The sequence below is a fragment of the Xenopus laevis genome, chromosome 1L (assembly GCF_017654675.1).
Source record: "Xenopus laevis strain J_2021 chromosome 1L, Xenopus_laevis_v10.1, whole genome shotgun sequence".
NCBI classification, from domain to species: Eukaryota; Metazoa; Chordata; class Amphibia; order Anura; family Pipidae; genus Xenopus; species Xenopus laevis.
In genome coordinates this window covers 206,193,247-206,214,682 of record NC_054371.1, presented here as the reverse complement: position 1 = coordinate 206,214,682, position 21,436 = coordinate 206,193,247, and the positions used below count along the sequence as shown (strand labels likewise).

Below are 21,436 nucleotides of genomic sequence, written 5' to 3'. Positions count from 1 at the left end.
TTCTATAGGTGCGTAAGAAAATGTGACACATCTTGCTCTAACCAGAAATGTTACATTCATCGCAAATTTAGAACGTCATCGTAAATGTTGCTGCTACTGCCTGTTCTGTAAATGATGGTGGGTTTTTTTTTTAACCTTGTTGTGTTGCAGAATAAATGTTGCCTAGAGTCATAGTACCCACAATCCCTTTAATTCTCCAGAACTCTATACGGAAAACAGTTGGAGACTGTCGTGGCTGCTTATGTTCTGTGAGTGTAGTGGCCCCTATGGAACCTCTAATGCTTTTTACATGTATTCCATTCCATTCTTCTTACAGCTGTGATTTCAAAGGGGCCTGCAATTTCTGCACTGTTGTAAAGAACTGAAAGGAAATTATACCCTTTTCAGATGACCAGGATTATTCATACAGGGGCCTTTTATTTATGTACTGTAAATCTGATGATGTTTCCCATGTGTGCAGATTAGGATACTACTAGTGTAATCCTTATGTTTTTTACATGTTTCGTTTTTAGTATTTGTTTTTTTAATAAATAGTCTAATAATGCTCTCTACTTGATTCTGAACTACATATCTCCGCATACTGCTTGCTGACCTGTCATTTCTCAGCTGATTGCTCAACTGCAACCCCTAATATAGGATTCTGCTTTTAAATTTTGCAGCATTATGTGTTGTGCATATTCTTGTAATAATAATAATGGAACGTACAGCTATGGGACCTGTTATCCAGAATGTTCAGGATCTGGGGGTTTCCAGATAAAGGAACTTTCTACCTTAAGTCTACTAGAAAATCATGTAAACATTAAACCCAATAGGCTGGTTTTGCTTCCAGTAAAGATTAATTATATCTTAGTTGCCATCAAGTGCAAGGTACGATTTTATTACAGAAAAAAAGAAAATGATTTAAAAAATTTCCTGAATTTGGAGCTTTCTGGATAATCGGTTTCTGAATAATGGACCCCATACCTGCACTGCCAATGTCTGGTGTGTGTATCCTTGCTTTTTTCCTGCCTTGCTTCTTGTAATCGGATTTGCATCCTCACATTGCAAATGCAATTCTCCGATCATGTACTGACATATGTATCCCAGGTGTAGCAAGTAGGTGTTGGAAGGCTTTGAAGTCGGCTTATTAATCAAGCAGCCGCCAGAATATAACTAGGAAGCAAATATCCTGAAATCTATTTGCTACTTCCCTCCATGTGTGGGGTTAATGTTATGCCTGCTAAAGGCAAGATTTGCTATGGATCAAATTTATGGGAATGGTGTGGCTCACAGCTGTTAGTCTGCTTTCAGATCCCCAGAAGGTAAATACAATATAAAATTGATCTTTGAAGTAAGGTTATTAATTTATAGGGGGTGATGTGTTTTGACAGGCTGTGTTTGACTTTTCTTGAATCTGCACTCTTTTATTTTCCTCTTCTCTTTGGAAGTCTGCCTTTAACATTCTATTGGAGAGAAGGTCATGGTATTTAATTTCATTCTTTAAAATAAACAGTGAATGAATAACTGCCTCCTGGCTCTTTAAAGGGATTATATAACAAATAGTGGGTGCAGTCTATTAAGAATTAAATGGAAGAGATTCCTTGGAGACCTTTCTTTTTCTGTTTCTTTTTGCAGCTCTTTATTTAGTAGCTGCCCAGATGTTGAAATAATACTCCTACAACCCCAGCTGCGGGATGCTGGGAGTTGTAGTTCAATAACATCTGGTGGGTGTCACGTTGTGCACTTCTGAGTTACATTATGTTTCATGGCACCTAAGTGCAAATTTGCAAGGTTTTTCTTGTTGTAAAGGCTTGAAATACTGTAAAGCCACATTGACATAGGGATTGTTTTGCCTCCCTTTATTCACAATCTAAGCCATTTCCAAAGACTGTTCCAACCCACAAACGGACTAATTGTTACACATTGCCTACTGGAGGGATGCCCAACCTATGTGTGCCTCTGATTTTTTTGGGGTGGAACATCTCTTGGCATGGGATAATAGAAGCAGCACAGGTATGGGGCCTGTTATCCGGAATGTTCGGGGTCTGGGGTTCTCCTGATAAGGTGTCTTTTCAGAATTTGCATCTCTATACTTTAAATAGACTAAAATAGACTAAATAGACTAAAAAATAATTTACACATTAACTTAATAGGATTATTCTGCATCCATTAATGCTTATTTATATCGTAGCTAGAATCAAGTACACTGTACTGTTTTATTACCGAGATAAAGCAAATCGTTTGAATTATTTGATCAAAAAGAAGTCTATGAGAGATGGCCTTCCCCTAATTAGGACCTTTCTGGGTAATGGTTTTGGTTTTCAGATAATGGATCCCATACCTTTGCTAACAGCTGAAGGTTTTTATGTGTGTATGCCTGTGTATGTATGTATAAAAACAATATTGAGCTACCTAATTTCCATGGTTTTGTTTTTATGCCCACGGGCCCTTTCTGTGTTTCTCTAGCCCTGCTGTTACCGAGTGACAATTTTAGACAAATGGCCAGAATACAGTTGGGGGTTGGGACACTGCTGGGAGATTTGCTCGTAATCCACTTACCGTAATCTTTTTTTTGCTTTTCTTCAGCTATCCCTTTATTGTTTCACTTGTTCTTAGTTCCTGAAGATTGTAAGACCTCAGATTCTCCATGAATATTAGGGTATTTGTATACCTGATATATATAACCAGAATTGAAAGCAGTTGTTTAGTATGTATTATGCTAGTTTGCATGGTTCTCTGGAGCAATTTTGAGTATCTTGAGTTGGAGTCGCCATAAATACTCTGACTCCTAATAACTTTAAAGTAGTAAACGATTGAACAGCACCACCAACTCTTCAAGTAGTTAAAAAGCCTTTATTTGTGCTCTTGTGGGCATCACCGCAATGTTTCAGGCCATGCGGCCTTTTATCAAGCTGAGGTCAGTAAGCGTGATAAAAGGCCGCATGGCCTGAAACGTTGCGGTGTTGCCCGCAAGAGCACACATAAAGGCTTTTTAACTACTTGAAGAGTTGATGTTGCTGTTCAATCGTTTACTACACAGTAACTACACAGTTTGCCAATGGGAAGTGGCCATTGTAGAACGTGTACCATCTCCAAAGAATTGTGAGAATTGATGTGCTGACTACTTTTTCCCTCCCAATAACTTTAAATACAAGCACTGAAAATAATCGAATTCGATTTAAGAGCTTCTGTGAAGGAGGATATGGCCGAAGCAATTTTGTTTCTAAGAACTATACTTAATTAATTTTGTATTGTATTTAACAGCTATTCTACAGCTATATGCCAGTTTCAAATAATATATGTTTTAGGTTTGTTGGTTTATGTAGTTATACTTCGATTTTGGTTTAGAATTGCCAAAGAATACGGTTTATATTTTTGAGTTTTGGCAGTGATAAAATGCCTTGTATGTTAGAAAATACATTGGTATATTAAAGGATCAGTAATACCAAAAAAATTAAAGTATTTATTATATAATATACTGTTGCCCTGCACTGGTAAAACTGATGTTTGCCTCAGAAACACAACTATAGTTTATATAAATAAGCTGCTGTGTAGCCATGGGGGCAGACATTCAAGCTGGAGAAAAGGCAAAGGTTACATAGCAGATAACAGATAAAACACCATTGTATTGGACAGGGGTTATCAGTTATGTGCTATGTAACCTTTGTCTGTGCTCTGTAATCTGTACCTTTTCTCCTTTTTTCCATCTTGAATGGCTGCCCCATGGCTACACAGCCGCTTGTTTATATAAACTATAGTAGTCTTCTGTTGCAAACACGCCATTTTAAATTTTAGGATTTTATTAAATGTAATATTTTTCTCCTCCTCCTGAACAAGTTATTTATAGAATAGTAGACAGTCCGAGGAATCCCTGCCTGTGGCTTCAGGAAGTAAGACTACATTTATTTTTTGGGTAAAAAATGCATAGTCATTCTTTGCTACTTTTAAAGTAAAAAGGGCTTCTAGATCTTTCACATTCAGCCCTTTTTCTGACATTTGCTTGACTGGGCATTCAGGCCCTTTACCTTCACTGTTGCATTGTGAGAAAGAGACTGCCTTTTCTGTATACCTTTTTTTTATATATTTTTTTTAAATCTAACTAATTTAAGCAAGGAGAATGTTAACATGAGACATGTATTGGAGTGTATCAATGTATCACTGTTGCAAAGTAATCTTGGAAATAGGGAAATGATCTGTGTTTGAGTGTTTATATTGTGAACAATGATGATTTTGAAATGGTGCTGGTGCAGCTGGAGGACAGCAAGTTGAACTCCTTCCTCTCTTTACAGCTCTGCAGTTTTCCCGCTTGCAATTTCAAGTCTGGTTGCTAGGGTCCAAATTACCCTAGCAACCATGCATTGATTTGAATGGGACTTGAATAGGAGAGGCTCGAATAGAAAGATAAATAATATAACGTAGCAATAACCATACATTTGTAGTCTCACAGATCATTTGTTGTTGTTTTTTTTAGATGGGTTCAGTGACCCTATTATAAATAAGTCAAAAATTAAAAAAAAAAACATTAAAAATGTGCTTAAAATTAGCCATTCTATAACATACAAAAATGTACTTAAAAGTGAATCACCCCATTAACCTTGGCAGTTTGTGTGGTTATTTAAATGTGACCACACAGACAGCGTGCCTATTTAAAAAAAAAAATCTATTATTATAGTGAAGTGCAACTCTGTAGTTTCCCAGCATCCTACATTGAAGGGAAACACTACAAATCCGTAATCAATTCATGTAAAATAAAACCCACAGGGATGGGCATCTGGTAGCTCTGCCAAGTCCAATCCATACAAAGATAATTTGTTTGTTAATGTAAAATTTATTTTTTTTTTTCAAGCCCATATTTATTTTAATGCATATAAATTACTAGACTGTGCAGTGTTAATAGTGCACTTTGTCACACTATCTAAGAAGCCTTAATTGTATTATGAATGTGTTTGGCCATGTGCCCAGCACTTTTAGTAGAGAAATATCCCACACCCCTGCTCTTGAGCCTTCTTTTTAACAGTGACAGTCTGCTAGCTTTGTCAGGGCATAAACCCCAGGTCTTGGGCCCCAAAGGAGCCAGAAGAGTGTCTGGTGCGTTCAATCCATAACTAATGGATATTGTATCTGCTTTGGATCACATCCGTACACCAGCTCCCTCTATTCATACTGTGAGTAATTCAGTGGTAACTAGCAAGTGCTCCCGAAAAAAAGGATGTGATGGGTGGCAAAAAAAAAAAATCTGTCCTTTGCCTCGAAGGGGTTAATTTAGTGTGTAAGTGGAAAGTATTTAAGGATCATATGATATGTGCCAGTTATGCCAGGAGGCTTGCCGAATATGCTGGCTGCTGGCCTCTGGAAACCTGAGCAGTGCTATATATGGGTGGAGTATGGCTTTAAAGGAACAGAAACACCAAAAAATGTTTTTAAAGTAAGGAAAATATCATGCTGTGTTGCTTTGCACTGATAAAACTGATGTGTAGTGTGGTGACATTTTTGACCACACCCATTTTTGTGGCTACACCCCCTAATTACTACGTTCATTTTACAAAATTTGGCAGGTTATGAAAGTTTGAACATATTTATGTGTTTTTTTTTTTCAGTTATCACGGTTTTGCTAATGAAGGTGAATTGCCCTTTAAAGGAACAGTAACACCAACAACTGAAAGTGTTTTTAAGTAATGAAAATATCATGTAGTGTTGCCCTGCACTGGTAAAATTGATGTTTGCTTCAGAAAACCTGCTATAGTTCATATAAACAAGCTGCTAAGTAGCAATGGTGGAAATTGAAAAAGGATATATGGTACAGGATAAATAATGGATAACGGATAACACCATTATGTTCTACAGAGCATATCTGATATCTGCTGTGTAACCTGAGCCTTTTCTCCTTTGAATAGCTGCCCCCATGGCTACACAGCAGCTTATTTGTATAAATAATAGTAATGTTTCTGAAGCAAACACATCAGTTTTACTAGTGCAGGGCAACACTGCATAATATTTTTATTACTTTAAAACAATTTCATTTTTTGATGTTACTGGTCCTTTAAGCTGTGAGTCTAACTTATCCCAAGGGACCTGTTATCTTATATTGTTACAATTACTTATTTGCTTCTCTCCAAATTGTTACAAAGTGTCTTATCTGCAGCTGTGGCTGTTCTGGGCTCTCTGCCAAAAGCCAATTAAGTCAGAAACATTGTTTCTTTTTCTGGCTGTTCGGTGCAGAGAAAAACAGGACTTTCCAGTGCAAAAGAGGGCCTGCAGGTTGAGCTGTAAAAGAAGGGACTGTCCCTCTGAAAACGGGACAGTTGGGAGGTATGCCCATGGCTACACAGCAGTTTATTTATATAAACAATAATAGTGTTTCTGAAGCAAACACAGCAGTTTTACCAGTGCAGGGCAACACTGCATTATATTTTTATTACTTTAAAACAATTTCATTTTGTGATGTTACTGTTTCTTTAAATGCAAGATCGAATGCGCCTTTTGGGCCCGTCATTTCATGTGTGTGGTGCTATAAAGAGTCTGCTGAGCTTCATATTTGTGTATTGTAGAAAAGATCAGACAGCACACGCTGTAGCAATTGTGTTAAATCCTATCCTGATTTATTGAGATCTCCACATAACGTACAACCTCATTTCTCAAGAGCCTTATATTTAAAACTACAGTTCCCATCCTGCCCCGACAGCCAGAAAGCAGAGCGAGCGCTGAATGTTTGACGTTGCCATTCCCCCCTTTATTTTTATTTATTTTTAGTTGCTGTTACGGGTTTTTCTGTTTATTTTTTAATTAATTTTTCTAATGTACTGGAACTTCTGGTCTTGCTGCGTACCGGGACAGCGTTTGTTTTGTTGTGGCCGTGAGCGGTGGAAAGGGTTAAAAGTGGATTGGCTGAGGCATTATGCAAGGCCGTGAAGTAAAAAGGAAGTGCATTACAAAATGCTGAGCTCAGTAGTCTGGCTCGCAGCCAAGCCTTTGCTTTCTTCACTACAGCTGAGGGCTTTCTAAGCTTCCCACAAGTGGGTTTGTCTGAACTGTTTAGGAATGCTGCCTCAGTCGCCAGCTGACGTCAGTTCTCGCAGTTCAGCCGAGGGCCAGGCAGCCTGACAGCGCGGAGGGGAGGGCCCTGAGTTCTGTGGGTGGCTTGTGTCTTGCTAGGAGGCTGGAAGAGGGAGTGCACTCGCTTGTACCCCTTCCTTCTGCTTTACGCTGCCTTTATTTACCATCTATTTGCTATGTTTGCAGCATAACGGCCTGCTGTTTGTCTGTTCTTTACACCTTATCGTTGCTGCACTTTCACACAAGCCCTGAAGAAAAGGCACATTTCTATATGTCTCATACCTACTGTGTTTATTTTGTCTCTGCTTAGCCTGGGGATTTACTTTCCTCTAGTTTATATTTGAAAAATAACGGATACCAAACCTTAAGGGTAAGGTCACATTGAGCGATTCGGTGAGATTGTTGCCTGGCGACTAATCGCCTCGTCTTTGCGGCGACCAGTCTCCCTGAACGCCTTCCTCACTCTGCGCTGATTAACTTCGGAAAACGAATCACCGCATGCGATTAGTGCCGGTGATTTTTTCATTTTAGCCAGCGCAGAGTGAGGGAAGGCGTTCGGGGAGATTGGTCGCCACAAAGACGAGGCGATTAGTTGCCAGGCAACTAAATCTTCCCAAAACACTAAAGGGGTCGTTTACCTTAATGAACTTTTAGTATGATGTAGAGAGTGATATTCTGAAACAATTTGCAATTCATTTTCATTTTACTTGTGGTTTTTGAGTTATTTTGTCTTTTATTCAGCAGCTCTCCAGTTTGCAGTTTCAGCAATCTGGTTACTAGGGTCCAGATTACCATAGCAACCATTCACTGGTTTAAATAAGAGACTGGAATATGAATAGGAGAGGCCTGAATAGAAAGATGCGTAGTAAAAAGCAATAGATAGCAATAATGTGTGCAGCCTTACAGATCAATTGTTGTTTAGATGGGGTCATTGACCCCCCATTTGAAAGCTGGAAAGAGTCAAAAGAAAAAGACAAATAATACAAAAACTATAAAAAAAAGTAAAACACGAAGGCCAATTGAAAAATTGCTTAGAATAGGCCTTTCTATAACATAATAAAAGCGAACTTAAAGGTGAAACACTCCTTTAAGTCTGGTCTGCTTTGTAACTCCCAGCAGCCCCTCTACTAGCAGAGCAGATTGCGTAAGAGGGGTGGCTTGCTTTTCAGTTAACTTTTAGTATGTTTTAGTATTTATTTTTTTTTATAGATTTTTTTTAATTATTTGACTTCTTCTGACTCTTTCTATATTTCAAATTGGGACTACTGATCCCATCTAAAGAACAAAATGCTCTGTAAGGCTATAAATGTATTATTGCTACTTTTTATTACTTGACTTTCTATTCATATCCCAGTCTCTAATTCAAATAAATGCATGGTTTCTAGGATAATTTGGACCCTGGCAACCAGATTGCCAATATTGCAAACTGGAGAGCTGCTGTGGTGATTAAAAAGCTAAATAACTTAAAATCCACAAATAATCAAAAATGAAAACCCAAAGTGTCTCAGAATATCCCTCTCTACATCATACTAAAAGTTAACTCAAAGGTGAACAACCCCCTCTAATATCTATATTTCTATGCAGCCCCTCTCCTATTCATATTACCATCTCTTGTCTAAACCACTGCCTGTTTGCTAGGGGTTTATAAGACCGTAGCAACCTGATAGCTGCTGAAATACCAAACTGGAGAGGTGCTAAACGAAAAGCCAAATAACTGGAAAAAAACTTGAGACCTGTAGAAAGTTAATTTAAAGGTGAAGGTGTTTATTTGCCACTTACTTTTGGGAGACCATTCTGATTTGCACCAGCTGCTCCACACGGTGCTGATCTATAGCTGATCTATAGCTGGTGTATTTCTGCTATTGTCATGTGTTTTTCTTTTCTCTCTTAAATCAGCCCCCTATTGATTTCCCATCAGGGTACACTGGCATTAAATCAGCAGCCACATTGTTTCAGTAACTGTGTGTGCATGGATTTGACTTGAGATGATATTTATTTACTATCTGGCTCCTAGCAGCTTTCATGTGACTTTCGCAATTCGCCCTGCTTCACCACAGTAAAGCTCTCTGTTTCCTTTGCAGGGCCTCCAATTTATGTTGCTCAGAGCAGATTTATGGAATCTCTTTTGACTCCAGTGGTTTCGCTGGAGGAGGCAACAAAGGCGGCTGTTCTGCGCAGGAATTTTTATTTTTACTTTGGTCTTGTTTTCAATGCTTCTGGGGGCAGTTTTCATCCTTTTAATCAAGAGGATACTGGCTCTTTCACTTTCAGGCCTGCTGCCAGAGCGAGAGAGCGCGCAGGAAGAAGTCTGCACCCCAGATGTTCCCGGAGATATCTGTCCTTAGGAACAACCACTGCGTTTTGTGCCGAGACACTTAAGCTGGCCATAGATGTTGAGATTTTTAAAAGATCCAATCGTCATCGTGAGACCACGATTATCTCGGAACGATCGTACGAAATTGTCCATCGACTAAAAAGACCAATTTGCCAGGAAAACAAAGGGGAGCTGCCTGCTTGTCCCTGCAAAAGTAGATAGATTGCACTGGGACCGATAAAGATTTTTTAACCTGGCCGATCAATTTCCTGACAGATGTCGGCCGAAAAATCGTAAGATGAACGATCACTCGAATCCCACTAACTTCACGATAATTTCGAAGGATTGGACGGACTTCGGTAAAATCGGTCGTTCGTCAAGAAAAATCTTTGCGTCTATGGGGAGCTTTAAGGACCAATGGCAGCAAGTCGCCTCTGATTTAATTACTGACTTCTAGTGGTAGGAACCTATAGGCAGCCACTTGTTTGCTTCATTTCTACATAATGTCTGTGAAGCCACTGAGATGGGCTACTATGATGTAGCGTGAAAATTTGCAATTGGTTTTAATTTTTTTATTATTTGTAGTTTTTAAGTTATTTTGCTTTTTATTCAGCAGCTCTCTAGTTTGCAGTTTCAGCCATCTGGTTGCTGGGGTCCAAATTACCCTAGCAACCATGTATTGATTTGAATAAGAGGCTGGAATATGAATAGGAGAAGGTCTCAGTAGAAATAAGTAATTTATAAAAAGTAACAATGTGTTTCCTTACAGAGCATTTGTTTTAGATGGTGTCAGTGACTCATATTCGGAAGTTGGAAAGAGTCAGAGGAAGAAGGCAACTAATTTAATATATATATATATATATATATATATATATATATATATATATATATATATATATATATATATATATATATATATATATATATATATATATATATATATATATATATATATATATATATATATAAAATATAAATATGAAGACCAAATGAAAGTTGCTTAGAATTGGCCATTCTATAACATAATTAGTTAAATTACAGGTGAACTACCCCTTTAAGGAAGAGATTATTTAATAGGATATGTACTTTCTGTAAAATTCTATCTATATCGATATTATTTTTAATGTGAGCAAGAATTGTGTCTTACTAAGCAGGGCAACCAGTGCAAAATCATTTATAATTTCCAGTTATACTGATCTCCAGAGGGCAGGGGATGGAAGACTTGGGTGGCCTATATGTGGTGAACTGTGGGTTTTCCCATTCCTAAAGTGTGTGTTTGCATAGACCATTAAATGCCTGGTGACAAAACATTGTTCCTTTTTAAGGCAAAAAAAAAGGCATTTTATAGCCATTGGTACTTTGTAGTTAGAGTTTGTAATATTTTGCGCCCCTCCCTATGCTTTCAGCTGCTGAGCAGTTTGTTTAGTCTTGGTTTCACTCCTCTTGTGAAAATGCTGCGTCTGGCTAGCGGCTGCTGATGCACGGACTGCTGTTCATGTCAATAAGTTAGTGTCAGATGGTAAGATTTGAAAAGCAGGTGTTTTGCCCTTTGCAACAGAGAAAGCATCTTGTGTCAATAAGCTGTGATTAATTCCTCCTGGTTCCACATACCAGTTGATTAAATAAATTAGTAGGAATAGGGTCTGCTTCCTGTGGGCTTCTCAGCGGAACATCTTTATTGTAAGAATAGGAGCAGAGTGCAGCTGCACGTCCTACAGGCCCTTGTGTAGGAAAAGGATGACTTCTTCTCTCTAGTGGCAGGTCTTCTCTGTATTTTGCTTGAGGGAAGTAGTCTGGGATCTTTCCAACAGACCACACACGTCACGTCTACAAGGTCATGTTATTTCACATGGCAAAAGAATATATACCATTCACCCCAGAAAATCTCTCCCATGCCCTGCCGATAGCACAGGCTGCCTCTTCCATTGCTCTATTTGTTCTGCTTTTTCAAGCTCTGGATCAGTGTTCCCTTTTGTAAGATGCCATCCTGAGTAATCCAGTCTATCACTTCTCTATGTGATACATGACTGTGAGCAAACAGACTAGGATGGCATGGCGAGCAGTACATGTCTTTCTGAGAGAGAAAAAAGGGACTTGTTTTTTTGTGTCTTTTATGTGTTAAACTACTTAAGACTACTTACATGTGCCTACATGTATTTTTTTTAATTTATTTTTTTATACATGTTTAATATATATTCAGTAACTTGTATCTTTGTAGTCATTGTACAGCAACTGAAGGGAATGACTTCATACCTGGCTTTAAAATACTTTTGCTTAAAAGGAGAAGGAAAGTGACTTTAACTTGGGGTGCCAAAAGTTAGGTACCCCCAAGTGGTTATATTTACTTACCTGACACCCCGGGCTGGTGCTCTTATCGGCAGAAAACTGCACCTTCTTCGCTCTTCAAATACCCGAGGCGGACGTATGCGCAGTAGAATGAAATAGCCGCCTTTTTTTTTTTATTAAAGTCCGGCCTTTTGCTTTACTGTGTATGTGCAGAGGAACCGGGAAGAGGATCGCTTTGTGGTGCTTGTTGGAAGCACCTGATGGGAGCACTGGCCCAGGGTGTCTGGTAAGCAAATATAATTTCTTGGGGCTGCCTAACTTTTGGTACCCACAAGCAAAAAAAAAAGAGACTTTCCTTTTCCTTTAAATGGGTCTTTGCTTTTTGTTTTTTTTTTTAACAATAGGAAATATTTTATTAAAAGCTGAATTTTGGTGCAGGTATGGGACCGGTCATCCAGAATGCTAGGGACCAGGGGTAATCCGGATAAGGGGTCTTTCCATAATTTGGATCTCCATACCTTGTCGGCTAAAAAATAACTTAAACATTTAATAAACCCAATAGGATTGTTCTGAATTCAATAAGGATTGATTACATCATAGTTGGATCAAGTACAAGTTACTGTTTTATTATTACAGGGAAAATGCATACAACTGAACATTGCATAAATTAACAATTCATATTGTGTTTTACAACACAAAAGATTTACATAAGTCTTTCAACACCCATATGCAAAGGCCCTATAAGTCTGACTATTGCGTGTTGTGTTTTGGGGATACTTTAAAGAATTGCTTTTATTTGTAGGTACAACTTCCTGAGTTTTGTATATTAAATATTTTCTGTTTCTAACTTGCAAACTGTGTGTTGCTATGGTAAGTGAGCCCAAGCAGTAAGACTTTTGACATTCCAAGCCTGACTGTTGCAGAAAAACACGTTTCAGGAACCGTAAAAAGAAAAAAGCAATTCATTTTAGAATACTCACGCTAAAATGTAATTTTAAAGGCTATATAGGAACCCAAAATATTATTTTGCCTAGTGAAAAAATTTAGCTGTAAACAACTTGGCAATATGTATTAATAAATAAAATATATATATTTAAAGGTTTTTTTGTATATGTAACTGCAGTTAACAGTAGTATTCCGTTGCCCCTTTCTGCACTGCTGGTTCTGTCTTTTGAAAAAATGTAGCAGAAGTCTGCTTCTCAGGTCAGACCCACCAAGCAAGAGAACAGAGTGGACAGGCAGATGCTGGAAAACGTCTGCTCTCTAAAAATACTTAATAAGAAGAACTAGGCTTTTTTTTTATATTTTATTACATTGCGATTGCAAGATGAGTCTATATCCCTCCCCCATTGTCTGGAACTATCTCCAAATTTCCTTCCACATTTCTATTGAGACACAGTGCAGCTGTATGTGATGCAAGGTAAACAGCCCTGTACAGGTATAGGATCCGGAAACCCGTTATCCAGAAAGCTCCGAATTACGGAAAGGCAGTCTCCCATAGACACCATTATAATCAAAAAATGGAAATTTTTAAAAATAATTTCTTTTTTCTCTGTAATAATAAAACAGTAGCTTGTACTTGATCCCAACTAAGATATAATTAATCCTTATTGGAAGCAAAACCAGTCTATTTGGGTTTTTTTTAATGTTAACATGATTTTCTAGTAGACTTAAGGTATGAAGATCCAAATTATGGAAAGATCCGTTATCCAGAAAGCACCAGATCCCAAGCATTCTGGATATTAGATCCCATACCTCTACTAGAATACTCATAGTCTGGACTTGATATTGCTGATTGTTATGATGCCTCAATGTATTGGAAAGGTTTCTAGTTTTTCTTTTAATTTCAGTAAACAATGTAATCCCTTTATAACAGCCGTAATTGTATTGATTATAATGGTAGGTGCCATAAATAGGGATTATGTGCTATTTAACAGATGATGATGATACTATGTGCGCTATGATACCAAATTACACCTGTTTTTGGACTAATGGCCCTTTCGGGTTAAGAATTCTGCATTCTACTCTCTCTTTTCATTCTTCATTATGTAATTAAGGCTTCTTACTGGTGAGCACCAACTTGGCAGAATAGACTTTTGTTTTGAGTTTTTGTTAGAAGCATTTGAATGTGACCTGAAACTACTACCACAGCAGGTTGCTTGCTCTAAGTTTCACATTGTGAAAGATAAAGTCCAGTTTTACTGAAAATACAGCTGGGCTTATTTATCAAAGCTAGTGGCTGCCTGTGTAAATCGTTAGTGTTGCTGAAATTGATCTGGACCCTCAACTTGCTCTATGTCCTGTTTTTTTTTTTTTTAAAGGGCAATCATACACTGGATGCATTCCATCTGCATTTCTCATCCATTTAACACACTCACAGTCAAAAGCCAAACTTCTGGACTATACAAAGCACATCTAATGTTGCATTTAGGTTTCCATGTGTTTGGAAACATAAGCGTTGCTTGCATTGTTACATTTCCACCACAGGAAATCGTAGTAGCAAATAGAATTGCATTTTTATTACGCTACTTCTGTATGCAGCTCTGTATGCATTTTATAATTCTGTAATAGAAATAGTGGGAACAAACTTTAGCCTAAATATACACAACTGGGCTCAGTTTTTAAACACTGCTTTGGGAGGCCCATTTATCAAAGTTCGAATTCATGTGATTTTTTTTTTTGATTTTTTTTACTATAATAAATTTGAATATACTCGAAATTTGATTGGTAGGTTATTTAAGAAAAAAATCGAATAGCTAAAACTCGAACCAATATTGCAGACCCGAAAACTCAAATGTAATATGAATCAATTCGACCAAACTTGAATCGAGTTTTTTTTTTTTTTTTTTTTCCCCTCTGGAAAAAAAAAACATGTGTCAAAAAGGCTAGTAACCTCTTTAAATTGGTCACTGGACCTCTCCCAATGACTTTTACATGAACTCAGCAGGTTTAAGGTGGCAAATAGTTGAATTCTAATTATAGGGTAAAGGTTTGATAAATCTCGAAATTCAAATCAAATCAAAATTTGAATCGCGTTTGGAGAATTCACTATTCGAATTTGAGAGTTTTGACCAAAAAAAATTTGAATTTTCAATTTGACCCTTAAAGGAACAGTAACACCAAAAAACGAAAGTGTTTTAAAGTAATGAAAATATCATATACTGTTGCCCTGCACTGGTAAAACCGATCTGTTTGCTTCAGAAACACTACTATAGTTCATATAAACAAGCTGCTGAGTAGCAATGGCGGAAATTGAAAAACAGCTATATGGCACAGGTTAACTAATGGATAACAGAAATCCCCAGACAGACAGAGGGAGCTTATTTGCTATCTGCTGTGTAACCTGAGCCTTTTCTCCTTTGAATGTCTGCCCCCATTGCTACACAGCAGCTTAATTTATATAAACAATAGTAGTGTTTCTTAAGCAAATACAGCAGTTTGACGTTACTGTTCCTTTAATAAATCCTCCCCCTAGGTGTTGTTAAATCACCCAGTGTGTTGCTTCTTGCCTTATTTACAAACTGAATACATGGAACTGCTCTGGGAACTATGTCAGTGTGATTGTGTTGTGGGTTTTCTTTTTAACTTTTGAAATATTTGAAAGTTCAGTTCAAGAACCTTGTGTGAACGCACATGACTTTGGGATAACAGTCGGAGAGCCAAAGGTTTTAAATCCTAGAATTGTTGCATATTTAATGGATTTGGAGGTGTACTGTTCCTCAAACCTCATGATCTGTGCTATACAAAGGGATTCCAGTGGTGGAGAAAGAATTGATGCACAGAGTTAAGGTATTTGCACTCTTCCCTTTTGTATGCAAATCTGCTCGAATAAAAGCCTCTTAATAAAGATTTTTGTTCTGCGCCGTAACCTTTTACAAGTAAACTGTTGATTAAATTACATTAATTTGCATCTTAAAAGATCTTTATTCTTCCAAGTGTAATGCAACCAGCAGGCTTATTGTAAAACCATTTGGAGTTTAATGCAAATACATGAACACCTTTTTTTTTTTTAAATGGCTTCCTCTGCTTTGTGCCAAGTTAATGGTATTTATACCGCCCTCCTGGGTTTTGATTTATACCTGACTGTCTTGTTGCCAGTTTGCGTGTATTGATCAGGGAGGTTTCAACTATGTTCTCAATGTAAAATGATGAATTGCCTTTGTTCAAGGTGTATTATAAAAGAAGTACTGGCAAAGCTGTATGGTGTGTAATTTTTTTTTTTTTATAAATTCTTTATTTTTCATTTTAGTAAAGAAAACGACAGGGGGGATACAGAAAAAAGAAAGGGGAAGTGGGGAGTAGACAATAGTAATATCCAATACAAGCAGATGCAATCTGAAAATTAAAAAGCTGATAATATAGTAGATCCATGTTATATAAGACTCTTCTGCAATTTTTACAGCAAAACACAGCAGTACTGTTGAATACAACTATAGAGTGCGGTACTAGAATAGAAGTTCCTATTGTCCATGTTATCCAAACTCGCAACATTTGAGTTCGGCAAAATACCGCATAGCATACATCACAATCTGTATAGATACCTTTGCAACTTCTCATATTGCTATCTAATAGTAGAACAAGAACATATGAATCCGCTATTATTGTAAAGCTGGTATGCCTAAAAGGGGGGAAAAAAAAGGGGGGGGAGAGGAAAGGGGAGCGAAGAAAAATCCGAAAAGACACAGAGTAACTTCAACAGGATCAGAGTGAAGCTGATGTTCGTTATCTATATAATTTTTGCCGTTCGATTGCTTGAGCTGCCTAGCTGTTCGGTATGAAGGCAAAGTGAGAGGTGTTACTATCTGCAACCTAAGATTACAGGTATGGCATCGGATCTAGAACGCTTAGAACCTGAGGTTGTATGAAATGCATGGTAGGAGGGAGGAACGCCAAGAGCACCCGAGTGCGCACAGACACTGAACCCAACTCCTCACTAGGTGATCTCATGCCTAGGAATTGTTATGTTGTTGAGGAAAGTAAGGCCTTATATTCCGGAGTTTCTGTATAAAGCAGCCAGTGACACCATTTTAGTCTGCATCGAGTCCCATTCGTTTGCCCTCCAGTGTATGGTGTGTAATTTAGTACTAAAATGCCTGCACTCTAGTCACATTTGGCTTATCATCTAGCTATAACTTCAAGGTGTTTTGTTTCATTCTTTAAACGTCTCTTTATCTAGCCCTGCTAGATATGAGCGATCCTTTTAAAAGTGCGATTTTTTTAATATTTTTCCTACAAATACTACAAATTTTAATTTGCAAAAGATCCTTGTTGATTGGCAGATAATATTGTAATCGCTGCTATGGTGCTTGGTCTTCAGATGTAAAATAAATATCGGTCTTTCAGAATGAAACATTGGCCCAGTGGAAGAAGTACCAAGCTGGTAGCATCTCTGCAAACAAATCCATGCAGGTCTGGACTACTGGTTCTCACCCTATAAAATGTGATTGGGCTGCACCAAATGTAGTAGTCTGAACTTTTTTTTTTTTTTGCAATGAACAGTTAAATTAAAAGTTAAATTACAGGTGGTATTGTGCATTTCCCTCTTACGATAGATTTTTCACTTGCATATTGTTTTTTTCCGTTGACCTATTTGGATCACTTAGTCAGTTTTTCCTTTGACCGACTGAGGTAAAAACCTCTGTCTCGTAGTAAAGATTAGCCTAAATACATACTTTGGAATTTAATGCAGTACATTTAAGCAGAGTTAATAATTTTAACTGGTAGACGTGATTATTTTTTTTTTTTTAATTTATCGTTAAGGCATAGCAGTCAACATTGTTAAAGTTCTATTTGTGAAAAGCCCCAATCTCAAGCATTCTGAGTAAAAAAATTAAAAAAAAAAACACAACTGTGTCTATTTATATTCTACATTTTTGTACTTCCAGTTCTGAATATGACAACTTTTCAGTTCAGAATTCAGTGACAAAGAACTGAATATGAAAGCATATAGGGAAATTTGATTTTTCTATGTTAGTTTATTTATGGTTTAAAGAAACACTTTGTAAAAACATACCCGTCTATCTTTGGGCTGGAGAAAGTCCCTTCATATCATGCTGTAGCCTTGGCTTATCTGTGTTGTTGGCAGCATGGATGACTGAGGAGTCACCTTTTAAAGTTGTCATCTAATGGCAGCTCCTCCATTAAGGAGCTTTTGCTCTTACTCATGCCACTGAGGGCTTGATACAGAATGGCTACTGCACTTATATAGACCTTGCCAGCATGTTTACTAGTAGCTGGAAAATTAAATGTAAGGCAAAAGTACACAAAACCATGGCTCTACGCCAGTGATCCCCAACCAGTGGCTCATGAGTAACCTGTTGCTCACCAACCCCATGGATTTTATAAAATGTATAAATAAGAATTCTTAGACCAGTAAAAACTAACTGATGATTAGTTGATGTTGGTTACTGGACCAGTGCAAATATGAACTGTTAATGTGCGTTTTAAAGGAACCGTAACACAAAAAAAAAACATTTTAAAGTAATTAACATATAATCTACTGTTAGCATGCACTGGTAAAAGTTTTGTCTTTGCTTCAGAAAGACTAGTATAGTTTATATAAATAAACTGCTATGTAGCCATTCAAGCTGGAAAAAAGGAAAAACAGCACAGGTTACTTAGCAGATAACGGATAAGCCCCTTCCAATACAATGGTGTTTTAACTGTGATGTAACCTGTGCCCTTTTTTCAGCTTGAATGGCTGCCCCATGGCTAAACAGCTTGTTTATATAAACTATATTAGTCTTTCTGAAGCAAACCACACTATTTTTTTCAGGTGCAGAGAAACAGTACATTATATTTTAATTACTTGTATACACTTTCAGATTTTGATGTTACTGTGCCTTTAAGCCTGACCTCTGCCCTTTTCAGACCATTCTAATTAACAGATCCATTTAGTATGATATTTGCCTTTTTGGGCTGATACACTACCATCTCCCAATACAGTTGCATCCCAAGCCAACACCTGTCTGTGTGTGAACATTTCTTATTTGAATTTAGACCCACAGAAGAGCAGCTTTGTAAACGTTGCACCCCCGAGTGTGTGGATATTCTTCCCCATTAGGAATCTCATCACTGCGCATCCTGCTGCTTTTTGTATTTGCTGGATTGCTCCCTTCATGAGCTTCCGCAGCCTCTCGCTCAGTCTCTCATGGACCGTCTGAATTAAATTAGCTATTCATTACATGCGAAGGCGTAGCAGACTGAACAGAGCCCTGCTGAGAGAGGCTGCTTCTCTACATGTCAATTCCCAACAAAAGCATCTGCTACCTTCCCACTATGTATATTTAATGTCGCTGCATAATGGGCAACATTATGCACTGCTCTTTGCTTGTTCAGCTGTAATGTAATCGGGGCTAGAATGGCTCTGGAAGAATCCCTTTGAAATCTGGGCCGTTTCGTAGTCTGTGGGACCCTGCAGCACATGGGCAGTATGGATCCTCTATCAGTGCTCAGCTGATCTTTATTGTGCAGTCTTTAGGCCTCTACTAAATGTCATCAGCGTTACTGAAACAATCTAATATTCATAAACACGTTCAGGTGTTTTCAATAGGTTTGGAACACCTCTTAAAGGAATAGTTCAGTGTGAAAATAAAAACTGAATATATAGACTGTGGAAAATAAATAATGTTTCTAATATAGTTAGCCAAAAATGTTATGTATGAAGGCTGGAGTAACTGGGTGTCTAACATAACAGAACACTACTTACTGCTTTTCAGCTCTCTAACGCTCAGTGACTATAGGGGGGCCCACATGGGACATAACTGTTCAGTGAGTTTGCAATTGCTCCTCAGCATTCAGCTCAGATTCAAAAGCAACAGTTATGACCCATGTGCCCCCCCCCCTCCCTTCAAGTCACTGATTGGTTACTGTCTGGTAACCAACCAGTGGAAACCAAGAGAGCTGCAAAGCAGGAAGTAGTGTTCTGGCTATTATGTTGGACATCCAGTCACTCCAGCCTTTATACCTTACATTTTTTGCTAACTAACTATATTAGAAACATTTTTTATTTTACACAGACCCAGTTTTTATTTTTATACTGAAATATTCCTTTAAACTGCTTAACCCATTGGCACATTCAGTCTCTGTGGTTTAGGATGAATTTGGGGAGACTCCTGTATTTAGCCAGCCGTACGAAAGCATATAAAGCTGTTGACGTTCTCCCTCCACCCAAAATGGCCTGTGTTGTTGATTTTACATTAAAAGTCTGTTTATATTCTAAGTATAATGATCTGTGTTGTGTGCATTAACCTGCAGAGCTGAAAATGCTCTAGTGAACTCCTCCAGTTCCATCATACATCCGCAATACCCCAGAGTGTGGCTAATGTATGCAATGTCGGGCTGTTATGTCATAACGCCTGTATCTGGATGAGTGATGACGGACGTGATTTCTTTGTACATGGACTGGAGAGTAAAGGTTTAAAATCTGTGGATGCGGCTGGGAGTATATCATTTTCATGGCCTGTTCCTTACTCTCCCTGGAAGGTCTCTTGTGTGTCTTTTCCCTTCCAGTTGCTCCTGAATGTTACGTTTTGTTATTTCAAGCATGCTTGTGATTTACACTTTGGGACGTGGGGCTGGCCAGAGTCGCTCATAAAGAAACACTCAGTACCTCTTTTCTTTCTTACATTAAAAAAGTGTTTTATTCCCTCACACCCCCCAAGTAATGTAAACCAGTGTACAGCTGCGCTGCTTTCCCTTACTGCTGAATCATACCGAGAGTATGCCCTGGCGCTCAGCATCCAATGCCTGCAATTAATAACACTTTAATATTCAGCAGGCACATGATATTGACTGTGTTCCTCGGTTTTATGGGCGGTATACTGAAAGTCTTTCAACCGTTTTATTAAAAACAAAAAACACACACAATTGCTCATATTTGGTGGTCCTGCCCTCAAGCTCTTTGGTTTTGAACAAGGGTCTATAATTTAATTTTCTTTATCCTCTTTATCCTTAAAGTTCATTTGCAGAAGGACCCATATCTTCCAAAGGGAACAGCCTATACTCTGATATTTGGCTGCTATGAAAACTTTAGAGAGATGCAAAAGTCTTCTTCCATAAACTAAAGCTTATAAGTGACTATTTTCATAAATACTTTTATAGTATTGCGGTGGAGAGATATAACTTGAGTCAAATTTAATGTTCTTCTGTTTTTCATTTTTTTAAATTTTTTTTAAATTTTTTTTGCCTTTGGAACTAATATCATTGCAGGTATTGGATCAGTTCTCTCCCTAATGACCAATTTAGTGCAATCTTTATTGGAAGCAAATCTAGTCTATTGGGTTTATTTCATGTTTAAATTATTTTGTAGTAAACTTAAGGTATGTAGATCCAAATTATCATTTATCTGAAAATCCCAGGTCCCAAGAATTCTGTATAATGGGTCAAATACCAGTATTATACTAATGGGTTAATTATGGGAACTATTCAATATATAGACTCACTGATGTGACATACTGGAATACCTAATATTTTGCTTTATATGACCCAATTTTCAGTGTCTTATGGTGAACAACTCTTTTTCTTGTAATATTGAAAATCAATAAAACGTAGATTTATAAAAAATGTTTAAAAAATCTTAGTGTTATATTGCATCAATTAATTACTACATGACTCCCCTGCGGGAGCCTGAAGGTGATTTATGGTTAGGTAGGGAGACTGCATATCTATTGTACTAGGTACACCTGAGAGCCCAGATTGAAGGTCAGTTAGGGTGGGATTTGGGGTAAATATGTAATGGCTGTGTTGTAGCTCTGTGGGCTTGAACTAACAGGACTTAATTCAGAAATGCACCTTACGTTACCA

At 37.7% G+C, this 21,436-nt stretch overlaps 1 protein-coding gene across 2 annotated transcripts in view; it reads left to right on the top strand.

Annotated features, from left to right (window-relative positions):
* The window catches only part of LOC108695777 (zinc finger SWIM domain-containing protein 6), an 82,146-nt gene that overhangs the window by 16,907 nt on the left and 43,803 nt on the right, over positions 1–21,436 (top strand). Inside the window, exon 1 of one of the 2 annotated variants that reach the window (XM_041569192.1) lies at positions 9,634–9,805. The exons of the other annotated variant lie outside the window; for it this stretch is intronic. The gene's annotated coding sequence lies outside the window, so the exon portion shown is untranslated. Of the gene's footprint in view, positions 1–9,633; positions 9,806–21,436 lie in introns of those variants that run through there. 2 annotated transcript variants of the gene reach the window in all.